The sequence below is a fragment of the Microcaecilia unicolor genome, chromosome 2 (genome assembly GCF_901765095.1).
Source record: "Microcaecilia unicolor chromosome 2, aMicUni1.1, whole genome shotgun sequence".
In the NCBI taxonomy this organism is placed as follows: Eukaryota; Metazoa; Chordata; class Amphibia; order Gymnophiona; family Siphonopidae; genus Microcaecilia; species Microcaecilia unicolor.
Window position 1 is genome coordinate 596,466,765 of NC_044032.1, and position 18,633 is coordinate 596,485,397.

Consider the following 18,633-nt stretch of genomic DNA (forward strand, 5'->3'; position numbering starts at 1 on the left):
CAACTCATCTTTACACAAGTAAATTAAACAAAACCAAGAGAAACAGGAAGCCTAAATGGTTCTCCAAACAAGTAGCAAATAAGTAACAAAATAAGAGCAAAAGAGGCTTTGCTCAAGAAATACAATACAATATAACATAATGAGAGGATCACGGAAAAGATTATTAGATTAAACTCAAAGGTGAAGAGGGAAATACGGCTAGCGAAAGTGCGAGCGGAAGAAAAAATGGCTAAAGATGGAGACTGAAAGATAATGAAAATAGTTATGTGGAGAGTGAAGAGGATAAAGCGAATGTGCTAAACAATTACTTCTCTTCAGTATTCACAGAGGAAAATCCTGGAGAAGGACTGTGGTTGGTTGCCGAGGGAATATCTGGGAATGGAGTGGATACTGTGCCATTTATGGAAGAAAGAGTTTATAAATATCTGGAGAATCTGAAGGTGGACAAAGCTGTGGGGCCGGATGGGATACACATCCCAGGATACTGAGGGAGCACAGTGAGGTCCTGGTGGGACCTCTTAATGATTTATTTAATAGATCTTTAGAGACGGGAGAGGTTCCGCAAGATTGGAGATGAGTGGATGTGGTCCCTCTTCACAAAAATGGAGACAGGGAAGAAGTGATAAACTATAGACCGGTAAGTCTCACGTTTAGTGGTAGGAAAAATAATGGAGTCGCTGCTGAAAGAAAGGATAGTTAACTTTCTAGAAGCCAACAGGTTACAGGACCCGAGCCAACATGGCTTTACCAAAGATAAATCATGCCAAACAAATCTCATTGACTTCTTTGACTGAGTGACCAAAGAACTAGATGAAGGACGTGCGCTAGATGTAATCTACTTGGATTTCAGGAAAGCCTTTGATACAGTCCCCCACAGAAGACTCATGAATAAGCTGAAAGGGTTGAACTTAGGACCAAAAGTGGTGAACTGGATAGGAAACTGGTTGACCGACAGGTGGCAGAGGGTGGTGGTAAATGGAATCCGCTCAGAGGAAAGGAAGGTGAGCAGTGGAGTTCCTCAGGGGTCGGTGCTGGGGCCTATTTTGTTTAATATACTTGGGAGACCCTCAGCCAGTCAGGTTATCGGGATGTCCACAATGAATATTCATACGATTCTCATGCACCTATCCCACTGCATGCAAATCTCACTCATGAATATTCATTGTGGATATCTTGAAAACCTGCCTGGATGGTGGTTCCCCAAGGTTCCATCCTATTGCCTGCCCTTTTTAATATTTTCCTAGCACCACTTTTGACAGTCATTCAGGAACATGGGTGCCTTCCATCCTGCTTTGCTGATGACATTCAAATTCTTCACTATATATCTAACCCCCTCGCCCCCTTCACTACACTTAATTCCTCTCTGAGCTCTGTTTCTTCCTGGCTGAAAGAGAATGGGCTCTTTGTAATTTCTACAAAATGTGAGGCCATTATCTTTGCCAACCCACTCTCCCTTTACCCTCTCCTCCCCTACTGCACAACACACCCCTTATCTTCCATGACTCCATTAAATTTTGACTGTGATCTTTGACTCCAAAATCACGTTCAAAGACCAGATTGACTCAGTAATTTGTTTCTCTTTTTTCGCTCTCCATCAAATTTGGACTTTCCGTGCCTTCTTCTCTTCTCAATCCATCTGCTCTCTTATCTATGCTTTAGTTATCACTTGTCTTAAATATTGCAACTCTCTGTACACTGGACTCCCTCTTCACTTCTTGAAATGCCTTCAGCTGATCCAATCTACATCTTTTAAACTCATTCATTGTGCATGCCATTTTGATCACATTTCCCCCTACTCTACCTTGAAGACTGGCTCTCTGTGTCATCCCGTATTCATTTCAAACTGCTCATGATAGTCTTTAAATGCCACTCCCCTTCTGCCCCTGCATAATTACTACAACAGACTCCTGGTTCCCTACTCCCCCTCCCATCTTATGTGTTCCTCGTCTGATAATCTTTTCTGCATTACCTTCTCCTCATTGTTCCTCTTTTCTCTCTCATGTGATATTGCCTTTACCTACCTTGGTCCTCGACTCTGGAATTCCCTTCCTCCCTTTCTCAGATCTGCTACATCCCTTCAAGGCTTTAAGGTTCTTCTCAAGACTTTCCTCTTCTCTGCTGCTTTTAACTCCTCTTCCAGTTAGTCTGCTCTGACATACCTCAACTTTTTTCAAGTTTTCTCTCAGCTTTCTTACCCCTTTTTTCTTTATTCTTCCTACTTCCTTTCTTCACTAGCATCATGGCATTTTGATTGTTTGTACACTGCTCAGTTGCCAGTATTGGATTTATTTGTGGTATACCAAATGCTTGAATAAATAAGTTTGGGAACCACTACTCTAGAATAGGATGTTACATTGTCATACTTCTTATCTCCTTTTATCATCCTTATTGCATTGTTCTCTAAAAGCTGTATTCTGCAGAATTCTGTGCAGTGTATCCCTTCTAAGAGTGAATTGCAGTAGTCAATGTTGGTGACTAACAGAGAAAGAATCATTATTCTCAAAGCTTAAAAAGAGGATAAAGATCTCAATGAACAAACCATATGCATCATATAAAACATTTGTTTAGAGATATAAGAGGTATGTGTCTTGAATGAAAGTTCATCTTCTAGGGTTACCTCTAATATCTTCATGGATATTATTAAATGCACCAATTTATTGTTGCATTTGCCATCTTAAAAGTGGAGAGTAACATCTTTATTAAAATTATTATTAAAAAGAATATTTTTTGTTTTCTCTAGGTTTTCAAGTTTTTTGTTTAGCAAGTTAATTTACAAGATAGTAAGACTACTAAGGTATACACAAAAAGTAGCACATATGAGTTTATCTTGTTGGGCAGACTGGATGGACCATGCAGGTCTTTTTCTGCCGCCATCTACTATGTTACTATATGTAAGATTGTAAGACTATTAAATGTTGTCAGTATCTGAAAGTCATCCATGTAAGCAAATGCTATTAGAACAAGTGATGAATGAACTCCAGCAATGATGCCATGTATATGTTGAAGAGAATTGTAGTGAAAAGAGAACCTTGTAGAACCCCCACAGGTGAAAGTGTGAGGAGCTAAGTATAAAGATGCCCCTAGTATTCACAGTTAAGTATGAGTCGAACCATGATAAAATAGTACCAGAGATTTGTACAGAAGAAAATCTGGAAAGTAATATATCAAAGGGTGCAGAAAGGTTTAAAGATAGTAGTATAATTATTTTATATGTTATTCTTATCCTTGTGGGTTTATATGTAGGTGAGTAATCCAAGTAGTGTTGTTTCTGTGCAAGGGCCCTTCTGGAATCCAGATTATGATGGACCACATTTGTACATAAGTAACGCCACACTAGGAAAAGACCAAGGGTCCATCGAGCCCAGCATCCTGTCCACGACAGCGGCCAATCCAGGCCAAGGGCACCTGGCGAGCTTCCCAAACGTACAAATATTCTATACATGTTATTCCTGGAATTGTCTTTTTGCTATGCTTGTGGATATTCAATTTATTTTATTTATTGACTTGTTGTTAACTCCTATTTCTATATATAGTGCTCAAGTTTGCACACACAATTTAATTGCCAACAAGCCAATTAGTGCCAATACCTGAAGCAATAGAGGGTTAAGTGGCTTGCCCAAGGTCACAAGGAACAGCAATGGGATTTTAACCTGACTTCCTTAGTTCATAGCCCATTGCTCTAACCATTAGCCTACTCTTGGACTTAGCAATGAAAGTATCTATGTACTTAGCTCCTTCTTCTTGTGCATGTACCAAAATACTGTGCGGACATTAGAAAATGGAATGTGTGTAAATAGATTTCCTCCTCTGATAGACGTACCTGAGTACAACAAAAGCCGCACATACCTTTAGCCACATTTGAGGAAGGCAACTTTCAGTCAGGCCATTTTTCCCAGTAGACATTTTTATGTTTCTTTATTTAGGGCGTCTTTTACTAAGGCGTGCTCACATTTTTAGCGCATGCTAAAATTGTGGGTGCACTAAACATTAGAGATGCCCATAGGAATGCATTGGCGTCAAATGTTTAGCGCGCCCACAATTTTAGCATGCGCTAAAAACATGAGCACGCCTTAGTAAAAGACCTTCCTAGGTTCTTCTTGTACTGCCCTTCAATGGGTACAATCAGAGTGGTTTACAGGCTAATTTTATAGGTAGAAAGAACTACAATCAGCAAATAGGAAAGGAAGATGACAGAGGTGAGAAGCAGTAAATGCTTGTTTTTTTTTTTTGCCAAACCATTGTGTTTGGCATAAAAACCTTAAATTGTTTGCCCTAAATCAAGTTTGAAAGCCATGAGCTTTAGTCAAGGTAACAAGAAATAGCTAGCTTGCCTTGCATAACGAATATAGATACATTCAATGTGTGCTACAACAATTATAGAAGCTCATTTTCAAAGCACATAGACTTACAAAGTTATATAGGTTACATACTATGTATGTCTATGTGCTTTGAAAATGAGCACCATAGAATATCATTATGAACATTCATATCAAAGTCCATATCTTAAATATTGATCTCCATGGTGATAGGAGAAACTGCATACCGATCTCCATAGTGATAGCATCCCTGAATGTATCACTACAGTACATAAACATATTGATGTCTTTCAGTGTTGTAACATATTTACCCTTTTCTTTAATGAGCAAGCAGCTTAAAAAATCATTTTAAAAAACTTATGTTTGGTACCAAAAAATATCAAGAAATAGCCCTAAGGGGCTCTTCTAAAAGATACTGAAAATTAACTGTGGTTCCGAACTGGAAAAGGGCTGCAGAATTCTTCAAATGGTTTTAGGTTGAATATTTTAAAACATATTAACTGTTTTATTTCAAACTACTTATCCAGATTTTAAAACATTTAACAGGTGGAGGGGCATAATCGAATGGGGCACCCAAGTTTTCCTGGGGCCGTCCTCGCAGGACGTCCCCATGAAGGTGCGGGGAAACCCATATTATCGAAACAAGATGGGCGGCCATCTTTCGTTTCGATAATACTGTCGGGGACACCCAAATCTCAACATTTAAGTCGACCTTAGAGATGGTCATCCCTAGAGATGAAAAGTAAAGAATCAACTGGCAATTCATCTGACCATACACTAAATTTATAGGTACGAGAGGTGACGCCTCAAAAAGCCCCCGGCTAAATAATTTGAAAGCTCGCAGGGGCTGGGCTGCTTCATCATCGGCAACCACCTCTACAAATTTTTCTCTTATTGCTTTTTCCTTTACTTAGAAATTTCACTATACAAAACACTTAGCTTTTATTCCATCTGGGCTCTCAGGACGCTGAACATGACCATGACCAACGGTGGCCAGCGTTTCGTCACCTGCCTCAGGGTCAAATGGTCTGCGTCAATCATGGTCATGTTCAGCGTCCTGAGAGCCCAGATGGAATAAAAGCTAAGTGTTTTGTATAGTAAAATTTCTAAGTAAAGGAAAAAGCAATAAGAGAAAAATTTGTAGAGGTGGTTGCCGATGATGAAGCAGCCCAGCCCCTGCGAGCTTTCAAATTATTTAGCCGGGGGCTTTTTGAGGCGTCACCTCTCGTACCTATAAATTTAGTGTATGGTCAGATGAATTGCCAGTTGATTCTTTACTTTTCTTCTCCATTATTGTACATGGTTGTTCAGACAGAAGTATTTGGAGGGGACTGCCTTCACAATTTGCTTTAATTGTTGCATCCCTAGAGATGGTCATCCCCAGAGATGGTCGTCCCCAATTTTCGGCTATAATGGAAACCGAGGACATCTATCTCAGAAACAACCAAATTGAAGCCATTTGGTAGTGAGAGGAGCCAGCATTTGTAGTGCACTGGTCCCCTCATGTGCCAGGACACCAACCGGGCATCCTAGGAGGCACTGCAGTGGACTTCAAAAATAGCTCCCAGGTGCATACCTCCCTTACCTTGTGTGCTGAGCCCCCCAAATCCCACCCAAAAACCCACTACCCACAACTGTACACCACTACCATAGCCCTTAGTGATGAAAGTGGGCACCTACATGTGGGTACAGTTGGTTTGGGAGGGGGGGGGGGTTGGAGAGCTCCCATTTACCACCACAAGTGTAACAGGTAGGGGGGGTATGGGCCTAGGTCCACCTGCCTGAAGTGCACTGCACCCACTAAAACTGCTCGAGGGCCTGGATACTGCTGTCATGGAGCTGGGTATAACATTTGAGGCTGGCATACAGGCTGGCAAAAATTTTTTTAAGTTTTTTTTTTTTTTGAGGGTGGGAGGGGGTTGGTGACCACTGGGGGAGTAAGGGGAGGTCATCCCCGATTCCCTCTGGTGGTCATCTGGTTAGTTCATGCAGCTTTTTGAGGCTTGGTCACAAGAAAAATGGACCAAGTAAAGTCAGCCAAGTGCTCGTCAGGGACGCCCTTCTTTTTTCCATTATCGGCCGAGGACGCCCATGTGTTAGGCACGCCCCAGTCCTGCCTTCGCTAAGCTGCCAACATGCCCCCATTAACTTTGGTCATCCCCGCGATGGAAAGCAGTTGAGGACGCCCAAAATTGGCTTTCGATTATGCTGATTTGGGCACCCCTGAGAGAAGGACGCCCATCTCCCGATTTCTGTCGGAAGATGGGCGCCCTTCTCTTTCGAAAATAAGCCTGATAGAGGCCTATGTGTTAATGTTTGCAGAATTTTGGTACAGCTGCTTTGCAATTTAAAAGAGAAATTGCAACTATAAAAGTGGAAATATTATGAAGAATTTTTCACATGTAAAATATTTTTTACATGCAGAAAATTTGTATTTTAATATTGTGTCTGAGTATAATATACATGCATAAAAATAGAAACACCAAAAGCTAGAAGACATGATTTGTGCATTGGATTTCCCAGGGCTATACTTTAGGGGAAACAAGTTGCAACATATACATGTTCTTTAAAAATACATACACATGCATATTAATTAATGTGGAAATTTGCTTTGGGTATTAACGTATGGCTGTGCTAACAATTAATACAATGCTTGACACTTAGGGCCCTGTTTACTAAGATGTATTAGTGTTTTTAGCATGCCTATAGTTAGCACACGCACTACCCATGTAGGCGCCTAAAGGGATATTGTAGGCACGTACATGGTTAGTGTGCGTACCTGGTTAATGCGCATTAAAAACATTAACACGCCTACAATGCTGCTTAGTAAACAAGGCACTTAGAGAGTAATTCTATAAAAAAGCCAAAAATGCTAGTATGTAACTCATATGCATGTGTATGTTGATATGTATGAACATAAATGACCTTTTCCTGGCTAAATGCTTACCAATATTCAATGGCATAGCCTTTTCAGTTAGGCATTCACATGGGTGGGGCATATACATTATAAAATGTTATGATGTGCACATGTTCTTTAACAATCTATAGGCCCTGTTTACTAAGGTGCACTAGCGTTTTTAGCACACAACAAAATTAGCACATGCTAAATGCAAGAGACACCCATATATTCTAATGTGTGTAGCTGAAAAGGGGGCATAGCCATAGGAGGAATGTGGGCATGTTCATGGAATTCCTCAAATTTATGTGCATGGTTATAGAATTTAGGTGCAGGTATTTACACCAGGTTTTCAGTGGCCTACATGGCCATGTTTAAATGTAGGTACTTTCCCTCGCCCTATGCACTATTCTATAAACCTCGCCCAACTTTAGATGCAGTTTATAGAATAAGACTAAGTGCTATTTTGGGATACGCCTAAATACCATTTACAGAATCTGGCCCTAAGAGCTTTTCGAGTCAGTATGTGTTGGATGGGTGGAGAGTGGACATGGAAGGTGTTTGGAAGTTTAGTTGCTGCACTTAGGGGTCCTTTTGCAAAGCTGTAGAAAAAGGAACCTGCACTAGTGGCAGGGGCCATTTTTTCCACACGCCAGGGCCCTTTTTACCACAGCGGGTAAAAAGACCCCAGGCACATATGACTATGCAGTAATAGAACTCTTACCACATGGCCATGCAATAGGGAGCCCTTACTGCTACCCACTGAGGTGACAATAAAGGCTCCTGCACTAACCTGGCAGTTACTGGGCAGCACGTCGTGGTCTGATTCCCGCCGGGTTATCGCTGTGCAAGCCATTTCCGGAGGTTTTCTTTTTCCCCTTGAAATGGCAATCACTCAGGGTGGGATTATTGCTGGCAGTCGCGTTGGACCGGCGGTAGTCCGGGAAGAGCGAGCAGTAAGCCCGCGTTGGACTTACCACCACTCTGTAAAGGGACCCCTAACTGCATACTAACTGCAACTTGCTGCCTTCCCAAGCTCCAAAAGAAATCCTGTCAGAATCCTTTGAGGTCTTTCTGATCCATTACATATCAAATGATCCATCTTGAGTAATATGTGCATATAAAGAAATAACATCCCAAGCACGAACCACAATGAATCAATGACAGTGTCTGTTTCTCGTAGTATCTGAAGCATATGAAATCTGTCTTGAACAAAAGATTAACTTGCATTGCTGCTGGTTTCAAAAAACAAATCTATAAATTTTAAAAGGTGCTCCAGAACTGATTTTCTTGTTGAGATGATTAGGTGGCCTGGGGGCGATAATAAAGTTTTATGAACTCTAGCAAGCATGTAAATCCAAGGAATGTGTGGATGTAGTTCAAGTAAAAAATCAGCATAGTTGAAATTAGAGACTTACAATTAGCATATTTTTGATATTTTTAGGCAATTTTAAAAGATTTTTCCATTTGGTAACGTGAGAGGCAATTCTATAAGTGTACACATATACATGCATTGTCTATGTAACTGTAAGAGCAAAGGAAAGTAACACTTACACGTTAACCAGCTTATAATCGAAAGTGATCGCCGGCCATCTTCCGACACAAATCAGGAGATGGCCGGCGATTTCTTAAAAGCGGCAAAATCGGTATAATCAAAAGCGACTTTTTTGACAGTATCGCCGCTTTCCCGTCGCTTCACCGGCGAAAGTTCAAGGGGGCGTGTTGGTAGATTAGCGAAGGTGGGACATGGGCGCGCATGGGCGTGGCTACCAGATGGCCGGCTTTCGCCGATAATGGAAAAAACAAAGCGGCGTTAAGCAGTATTTCACCGGCTTTACTTGGTCCTTTTATTTTCACGACCAAGTCTCAAAAAGGTGCCCCAACTGACCAGATGACCACTGGAGGGAATGGAGTATGACCTCCCCATACTCCCCCAGTGGTCACCAATCCCTTTCCAAACTAAAAAAATAAAACTAAAAACCTTTTTTGCCAGCCTGTATGCCAGCCTCAAATGCCGTACCCACCTCCATGACAGCAGAATGTGTTGTATCCTCCAACAGCCTTTCCCTGGTTGCAATGTGGCTCTCAGGTGAGTTTGACACCTTTTCTGTTAGGTGCCCTGCAGAGTCACATTAGCAATGCATTGTGGTGGGTGTAGGGTACTGGGCTCTACTCCCATGGTGCTTTTCCCCGCTGCTAACCAGGTCAGAGTGTGCCCTGTTTTGTTTCCTGTTGTAGTCCATGTGGTAGTGGCCATTTTTGTAAGCCAGTTTTAGTTCCCTTTCCTGTGTTACCCATGTTAGAGAACGTAGTTCTTACCTTGATTGGTGCTGAAAGAGGGCATTTTACACCATTGTGCCAGCTCTGACCTACTGCTAATCTTAGTACCAGGGGACTCTTTGCCAGTGGGGCACAACCTCTGATCTGCAGTTAACTGTGAGTAAACGTGCTTATTTCAAGAAAGGACTTTTTCAGAGAGATTAGTCTTCAGGTGTGAACTGGTGTGCCAAAGTTATACAGCAGCAATAAGTCCTAGAGGCTGTATGCAGGTCCCTGGAGCAATTTTAGTGGGTTTAGTACATTTGTGGGTAGTTGGTTTGGGGGGGGGGGGTTGGGGGGCTCAGCTCCCCAAGTAAGGGCACTATGCACGTGGGAGCTTTTCTGAAGTCCACCGCAGTGACCCCTAGGGTGGCTGGTTGGTGTCCTGGCATGTCAGGGGGGCCAGTGCACTAAAAATGCTGGCTCCTCCCATGGCCAAATGCCTTGAATTTGGCCGGGGTTTGAGATGGCCGACATAACTTTCCATTATCGCTGAAAAACAAACCCGGCCATCTCAAACCCGGCAAATTCCACGGCATTTGGCCGGGCTAAACCCTATTATCGAAAAAAAAGATGGGCGGCCATCTTTTTCGATAATATGGTTCCGGCCAGCTGTAGCGCCGCCGCCAACATAGATCGCCAGCGATCTATTTGGCCGGCGACGTTCGATTATGCCCCTCCACGTCTACTACATACTATTCTATAAGGGTGTGCATAAGTGCATTAGCTCATAAGTTCATGGGCACGGACACATGAGTGGAGCATGGGTGTGTTCCATCTTAGACATGTAAAGTTATGCCTGTCATTGACCTGGCGTAAGTTGGTGTGCCTAATTTTCGGTGTGCTAATGCTGATTTGTACTAGTATCTATAATTTATTCTGGGCACTCATATGCTGATATAGAAGAGACACTTTCCTCATAGGACTGGGACATCATACAATGGGGCATATATTTATAGAACTGTCCCCTTTTCCCCTAATTCTAGAAACTTAGAATCTAAATGTAAGTGCTATTTGCACAGTACAGGGAAAATACCATAAATGGCATCCAAAGTTAGGTGGCGGGATGATCCACGGTAAACTAGTATTCTGTAAAGGGCACTCTGCACGGGGCATCCTTTGTAGAATAATAACTTAGCAAGCATTTTGTGCCTAACATTGGGCATAAGTATGTCTACCAAAGTTTGATGTATCTGCTTACCTCCAACAGGTGGCAGTTAAGTGTGCATATACAGGTGTTCTATAACATCACACCTAATTTCTGTGAATGCCCAGGTCCACCCATGCCCCTCCCATGGTCACATCCCCTTTAGAGTTGTGCACTATGAAATTTAGGTGCACACCATGCATAACTCCTAATTACTGCTAATTAAGTGCTTGTTAACACCAATAATTAGTTAATTTACACATGGATCTGTGATCGACACCCAAAATTGCATGCCCAACTTTGGGTGACAAATACAGAATCTGATGATAAGATTCTAGAACACTAGCCATTACATGAACGAATGTAACATTCATGCATGTAACTGCTAAGCACATACAGTAGTATTTTGTAATATGAGCCTGCAAGTCACATAGGACTAGACTTTATATATCACGCCTAAAAAAATCGGCACCGAAAACAAATACACCTAGGCCTATTCTATAAAGTACACCTAAATGTAGGGTTACTTTATAAAATAAACCTAAATCTCCACACTGTTTTTAGAATACCTCTAGCGTCTGTCCGCACAACTAAATTTAGTCACAGGCAGTTACACCAAGTCCAAAAAGAGTCACAAATCGGCAGATGGACATTTGTTTTCCATTTCTGTGCAGTTCATATGCAGTGCATCCAGATCTCAAGGGGTGTGTTGGGGGCAGGATTTGGGCGTTCCAAAAACTTGAACCTTTTTTTTTTTTGCCATAGTGAAACAAAACAAAAATGTCTGGGGCTAAAACATGGTTTGGTCTAAACCTGTTTCAATCACAACTAAGTCACAAAAAGATACCCTAGATGACCAAATGACCACTGGAGGCATTAAAGCATGTCCCCCTTACTCCCCCAGTGGTCACTGACACCCTACCTCCCCTCTCCCCAAAGGTGTGAATGAAACAGTATATACCAGTCTCTGACAGCTTCAGATGTTATGGCCAGTCCTATTAGAGCAGCAAGTAGGTCACTGGAGTAGCTTAGTGGTTGGTGCAGTGCATTGTAGAGAAGGGGACCCAAGTCCGTATCCCACTCCTTTACATTTGTTTTGGACATAGGCGTAGACTGGGGGGGGCGAGGGGGGGCAATGCCCCCCCAAACGAAGATGACGTGGACTGGCGCTAGAAGTGAAAAAAAAAAAAAACAAGCAGGCGCGCGCTCGTCTCCGTCCGCTTCGCTGCTTCCCTGCCCTCTCTGTCTGCGTCCCGCCCGAAAGGAAATGACATCAGAGGAAGGCGGGACGCAGACAGAGAGGGCAGGGAAAGCAGCGAAGCGGACGGAGACGAGCGTGTCTATCTACCCCCTCTCTTCCTACCCTCCGGCGCAGGCAGCACCAATCTTCTCTAAGTCTTTCTTGTTCCTGGCAGCGGTAGCGACGTACACGCTGCCTTCAGCTCTGCCCCGAAGCCTTCTCTTCAAGTTCCTGTTCCTGCATAGGTGGGAACAGGAACTTGAAGAGAAGGCTTCCGGGGCAGACCGAAGGCAGCGTGTACGTCGCTACCGCTGCCAGGAACACAGAAAGGCTGAAGAAGACTGCTGCCTGCACCGGAGGGAGGGAGGAAGAGAGGGGGTAAACAGAGTCACGATCCTGGACCTCGCGGGGGGGGTGGGGGGCAGCAGAGGGAAGATGAATGGGACTGGGAGGGTGGAGAGCAGAGGGAAGGAGTAAGAGATGGATGGGACTGGGAGGGGTGGGTGGGGAGCAGAGGGAAGGACCAGGAATTGGATTGGATTGGACTGGACTGGGAAAGGAGGTCAGAGGGAAGGAGCAGGAGATGGATGGGACTGGGAGGGGTGGGGAGCAGAAGGAAGGAGCAAGAGATGGATGGGACTGGGAGGGGTGGGGAGCAGAAGGAAGGAGCAAGAGATGGATGGGACTGCGAGGGGTGAGGAGCAGAGGGAAGGAGCAGGAGATGGATGGGACTGGGAGGGTGGGAAGCAAAGGGAAGGAGCAGGAGATGGATGGTACTGGGAGGGGTGGGAAGCAGAGGGAAGGAGCAAGAGATGGATGGGACTGGGAGGGGTGGGTGGGGAGCAGAGGGAAGGACCAGGAATTGGATTGGACTGGGAAATGAGGTGAGCAGAGGGAAGGAGCAGGAGATGGATGGGACTGGGAGGGTGGGAAGCAGAGGGAAGGAGCAGGAGATGGATGGTACTGGGAGGGGTGGGGAGCAGAGGGAAGGAGCAGGAGATGAATGGGACTGGGAGGGGTGGGAAGCAGAGGGAAGGAGCAGGAGATGGATGGGACTGGGAGGGGTGGGAAGCAGAGGGAAGGAGCAAGAGATGGATGGGACTGGGAGGGGTGGGTGGGGAGCAGAGGGAAGGACCAGGAATTGGATGGGACTGGGAGGGTGGGAAGCAGAGGGAAGGAGCAAGAGATGGATGGGACTGGGAGGGGTGGGTGGGGAGCAGAGGGAAGGACCAGGAATTGGATTGGACTGGGAAATGAGGTGAGCAGAGGGAAGGAGCAGGAGATGGATGGGACTGGGAGGGGTGGGGAGCAGAGGGAAGCCTACTGGAAAGAAGACACTGCATAAAACAGAAGACACTGGGACCAAAGCGAATAGAAAAACTAAATGATCAACAAAGGTAAAAAAGTATTTTATTCAGAATATATTAATTGAAATATGTCAGCTTTTTGAAATGTGCATCTGTGATATTTTGCCTGTAAATTTCAATTCCTTCCTCCATATTAGCATATTCATTTGCATATGTATATATGCAAATTAATATGCTCTGCCCCATCCTTTGCCCCCCCAAATGAAACAGTCAAACTACGCCTATGGTTTTGGAAAGTGTGAGCCCTCCAAAACCCACCAAAAACCTACTGTACCACATACAGGTAACACCTGCAGACATAAGGGCTGTTGTAGTGGTGTGCAGTTGGATACAGTAGCTTTTGGTAGGTTTTGGGAGTACACCATACAATTTAAGGGATCAATGGTGAGATGTATACCTGGGTGAAGTCCACTGCAGTGCCCCTTAGGGTGCCCCACTGCTCTGCTGGGAAACAAGCATTGAAACAAGAACACAATTATTTACTTTTTAGGGTTACTTGACAATGGGGCTCATTTTTGAAAGAGAAAAATCTATGAAAATTGTCATAAAGCAGCATTTGGATGTTTTGCTTGCCAAAACGTTCAGATAGCTATTTTCAAAATCTATTTTGCAGACATTTATCTATGCAGTTCATCTGTGGTACATCAAAATCACAAGAAGGCATGTTGGGGTGGACTTTTTTCTGCCATAATGGAAAAAAAAAACAAAAAGACCAGGACTAAAACTAAGATTTTTTGAGCTAGACCTTTCTTGATAACTAGTAAAAAAGGCACGTGTCTGTTTTAAAGGAAATGGGCGCTAGCAAGGTTTTCCTCAGAGTGTGTATGTTTGAGAGAGTGTGAATGTGCGAGTATGTGTGTGTGTGACAGAGAGAGAGTGAGACTGGGTGCGAGTGTGTGTGTGAGAATGAGAGTATGTGCCAGGGTCCCCCCTCTCTCCCAGTTCCAGGGTCGTCGTCCCCCCGGGTATGTCTCCCATTTGCAGGGGTCTCCCTCCCTCCCTTCCTTCCTTCCTCCCAGTTGCAGGGTCCCCCCTCCATCCCTTCCTCCTTTTTTCCCAGTTGCAGGGTCCCCCCTCCCTTTTTCCCAGTTGCAGGGTCCCCCCTCCCCCCTCCCAGTTGCAGGGTCTGTGTGTCTCCCCCCTTCTTTTGTCCAGTGGAAACAGCTGTAAAAACGACAATGAGAAGCAGCTCCTAGGTTTCCTTTTTTTTTTTTGAGTGTACAGGAATGACTGCTGCTTTGGGGAGTGGAATCAGAGATTAACCAATGGGCTTCCTTGCTTACCATAGACTTGCTTTGTTCACTTCCACTCCTGTCTATTGAACATCCTGCAGCATGTCATAGGTTTGCTTGCTTTCTTTTGAGTGAACGGGGATGACGGCCGCGCTGGAATCGGACCCACTGTGCTTTCCCTCCCTCCTCCTCTGACTCGCCACTACTGGACCCCGCCCCCCGCCCTGAGCCCTCACCCACCTCCTCCGCTCGCCGCCTCGCCACCCTTCCTCTTCATCCTCTCCGATGCTCGCTCTGCGTGTTTCCCTACTCCTCCCTCTGCCTGGGTCGCTGTTTGCTGCTGGCTGGGTCGCCGCTTGCTTGGATCACTGTTTTGTGCTGGCTGGGTCACATTTTGTTGCTCGGCGTCAGGCTGGAGGCGCAGCCAATCAGTGGCACTTCAGGAATGACGTCACTTTTATCTACTCCACTTTCCTGAGCAGCTCTGGCCGGAAACCACGGTTCCAGGCAGCCTCAGAACGTTGGAGGTGAGAATTATTATATAGGACAACTAATCACACAAAAAAAGGAAAAATATATACCCTAAGATCAAACAACAACAACAAATAAGGCAAATGAAAGAACACTGCTAAGCTACTGAACCAATTAAAAAATATGGAGGAACAAAGAGAGAGACCTCTGAAAAAACCTGGGCTGAAACCAGTCTCGTACAAAAATAACCATCACAAAGCTCTCTAAAAAATACTGCACTAGCAACAATAGCATAGAAGAAAGTCAAAATTATATGATACAACAGCAATGCTCTCAACATCCTATAATATGGAGCTTGCTATTCACATCAATAAAAAAAAAAACTCTTAAAACATATCCACAAATGTACTTATTCAAAAATGTAGACAGTGTCCATCCATAAGTTAGCAATATCTCCAGCTCCAAGCTACAAATGTAAAGGCAATCCAGCATACACCTGACAGGGGTTCCCTGTTTTGCAAGACACTGCTTTAGATAAGAATGCTCCAAATAGCATCTCAAAGCAAATGTATAACAACTAAGCCACAAAAAGTGCCCTAAATGACCAAATAACCACAGGAGGAATAAAGGAATGCCACCCTTATTCCTCCAGTGGTCACTGACCCCCTCCCACCCCCATACCCCAAGGGTCTAAGAAACAGTACATACCAGCCTCTATGACAGCCTCAGATGTTCTGGCCAGTCCCATTAGAGCTGCAAGCAAGTCCCTGGAGTAGCCTAGTGGTTGGTGCAGTGCACTGTAGAGAAAGGGGCCCAGGCCCATATCCCATTCTAACTGTTACACTTGTGGTGGACTGTGTCAGTCCCCCAAAACCCACCAAAAACCTACTGTACCCATGTATAGGTGAAACCTGTAGATATAAGGTCTATTGTGGTGATGTACAATTAGGTACAGTAGGTTTTTTTGTGGGTGTGGTGGGGGCTCCTCAAACAATATAAGGGGGTAATAATGAGTTGTTTTCCTGGAGTTTCATATGTAGTGCCCCCTAGGGTGCCCCTCTGCTCTACTGGGATGTCTGTGTGGCCAGTCTACTAAGAATGTTGGCTCCTTCTACATCTCAATGGCTTAATTTTGTACATTTTTCACTTGGATATTTTTTTTTCAAAAGTGGTCCAAACAGATAAATGCATAGAGCACAAAAACATCCAGCAAGTGGTTATTTAAAATAAAATAAAAAGAAAATATATTTTGCTGTTTCAAAAATCACTATATTTGCTATTTGGATCCTGCACATTTTGAGCAAAACATCCAAAGTTGGATTTAGACATCATATCGAAAATGCCCCTCCACATTGTTGTTTTCCCAAACATCAGCTGATTATAGTGCAGAAATAAGGGTTTGTTATTGAAATGTGAAAGCCAGATTTGCAAAGGTTTCCCCCCCCCCCCCCCCCCCCCCCATTCATTTTGCTTATCTCTGACAACAGAATCAAAACTGTGTATACTAATGTATTGAACCTTTACAATTATCTGGAATAAATGGCCATGCACTGGATTTATTGGCAAGTTGTAAATATTTGCAGAGTTTGTAATTAAATTACATGTAGAAGTTTGCTTCATGTATAAATAGATATAGAGATAGAAACAGAGGCATTTTTCAGCTATGGTATTGAATGGCTGGATATACATATTTTCTATTTTCCGCAGAGACAACTGGTTGCTACGCTTTGCAGCGCATATTGCCCTAGCTCTTCAATAGTTTTTCCCCATTTACACTCTCTATGAAGCTGTTTTTATCTGAATTGCTATGACCCCTGAGGAAGGCATTGTGCTGAAATACAGCCCGTGTAGGGTCTTTGGGTCAGCTTATTTTGGCAGATAAACTTTTGGATGCTCTTACTTCTTGTTTGCCTTGGTCATTTGGAACTTCCCTCAATTTCACTTGCATTGTTTTTGCTTGTCTTTTTGTGATATTTGTGAGGACCCCCTTTTTTTTTTCTTGCTTGGATATACATATTGCCTGTTGACCACTGCTGACTCTGCCTGTTTAATTTGTCTGGTATTCAGCAGACCTAAACTGGTATAGATTATCTGGATAGCAGAAGCAGATGAAAGCTGCTATGTGGAAAATATTGCTTTTCTGTCCTTATTTCAACCTTCCTCTATCCCTTCTCAGATTAGTTAGAGAGATCTTCAAGCTGACACATGGGGGACAGTTCTAAACTAGGCGCCTACATCTAGGCATTCCAGAGGCATGTGGTAATTTTTCTATTAAGGAACTTAGACATCTAGGTTCTGTAATAGTATACTATTGAAACCCAATGTTAATATGCTGAACATTTAGGGCCACTTTTACTAAGCGGCAGTAAGCTCAACGCGGGCTTACCACTCGCTAAACAGGAAGTACCGCCGGGCTACCGCAGCAGCCTGGCAGTACATCCCACCTCTAGCGCAGCATCATATCTGGCGTTACAAAAATATATTAGTGCCCGGGTGCCGCAGGCTGCCTGGTTACCACCGGGTTAGCACAGGAGCCCCTGAAATGGCCATGCAGCAAGTGCTATACTTGCCACACAGCCGTTTCCTGCAGGAAAGAAAGACTTCCCTTTTACATGCTGCAGTAAAAGGGGGCCCTGGTGCACGTGAAAAACATGCACTGATTCCAGTGCAAGCCCCCTTTTGCTGCAGTTTGGAAAAAGGGGCCCTTAGGCACTTGCATTTATGACAACCATAGAGCTGGTGTGAGTGTCTAAGTGTGGTAGGGACGCTAAAAGTGTACAGTATTCTATAAGTTAGGCACATATTTTGAAGACCCAGTTGTATCCTGCCCATTGTCTGCCCTGTGTTTGCCTTCTAGGAAATATTTGCAGAATAGCTCTTAGGTGGTATGCCAGCATATACATGTGTAAGTGTGTACATTTGCACATATATGCTAGCATTCTAAATGTATAAGCATACAATGTGCATGTAAAGGTAAAGGGTCATAATTTGATATATTGCTTTTCTGAGGTACAACCAAAGTAGTTTATGTATATATTATATGCAGGTGCTTTCTCTGTCCCTTGTGACCTCATAATCTAAGTTTTTGTAGCTGGGTCACGAGAAGCTGCAGTGAGAATTGAACCTGGTTCTCCAGGTTCTCAGGTTGCTGCACTAACCATTAGGCTACTAGGTTATAGAATTGCCCCATGGAGAGCAAATCTATAACTGAGTGCCCATATTTAAGTGCCTAGTTGGTACCTATATGATGCCTATTCTATAAAGGAAAGTAAGCACTCAAGTGAAATGTGGGCCTATAATTTAGGTGTGAGTATTTATGTCATCCATAGAGCCAGTGGAAATGCTTGCAACCACCTTCTGAAGATATGCATGCAATTTATATTATTCTGTAATTTACATATGTAGCCGTGTGCCTTGCCCCAAATGTCACCCAACTCTATGATATTGCAATTAAGCACATGTTTTTAGTATGGCACTTAGGCAACATTTTGGCATCTGCCTATGTACGTGCACACATACACAAGTATATGCCACTTTTCTACTCATTTATGTATGTATTTGATATGTAAATATTGCCATTCACTTTATAGAATTACCCCTAAATACATATCATTTCAGAATACATAGATAGTAAAGTTATACATT

At 43.6% G+C, this 18,633-nt stretch overlaps 1 protein-coding gene across 2 annotated transcripts in view; it reads left to right on the forward strand.

Moving 5' to 3' along the window:
* Positions 1-18,633, forward strand: part of SPOCK3 (SPARC (osteonectin), cwcv and kazal like domains proteoglycan 3) — a 493,521-nt gene that overhangs the window by 360,455 nt on the left and 114,433 nt on the right. The gene's annotated exons all lie outside the window — the stretch shown is intronic.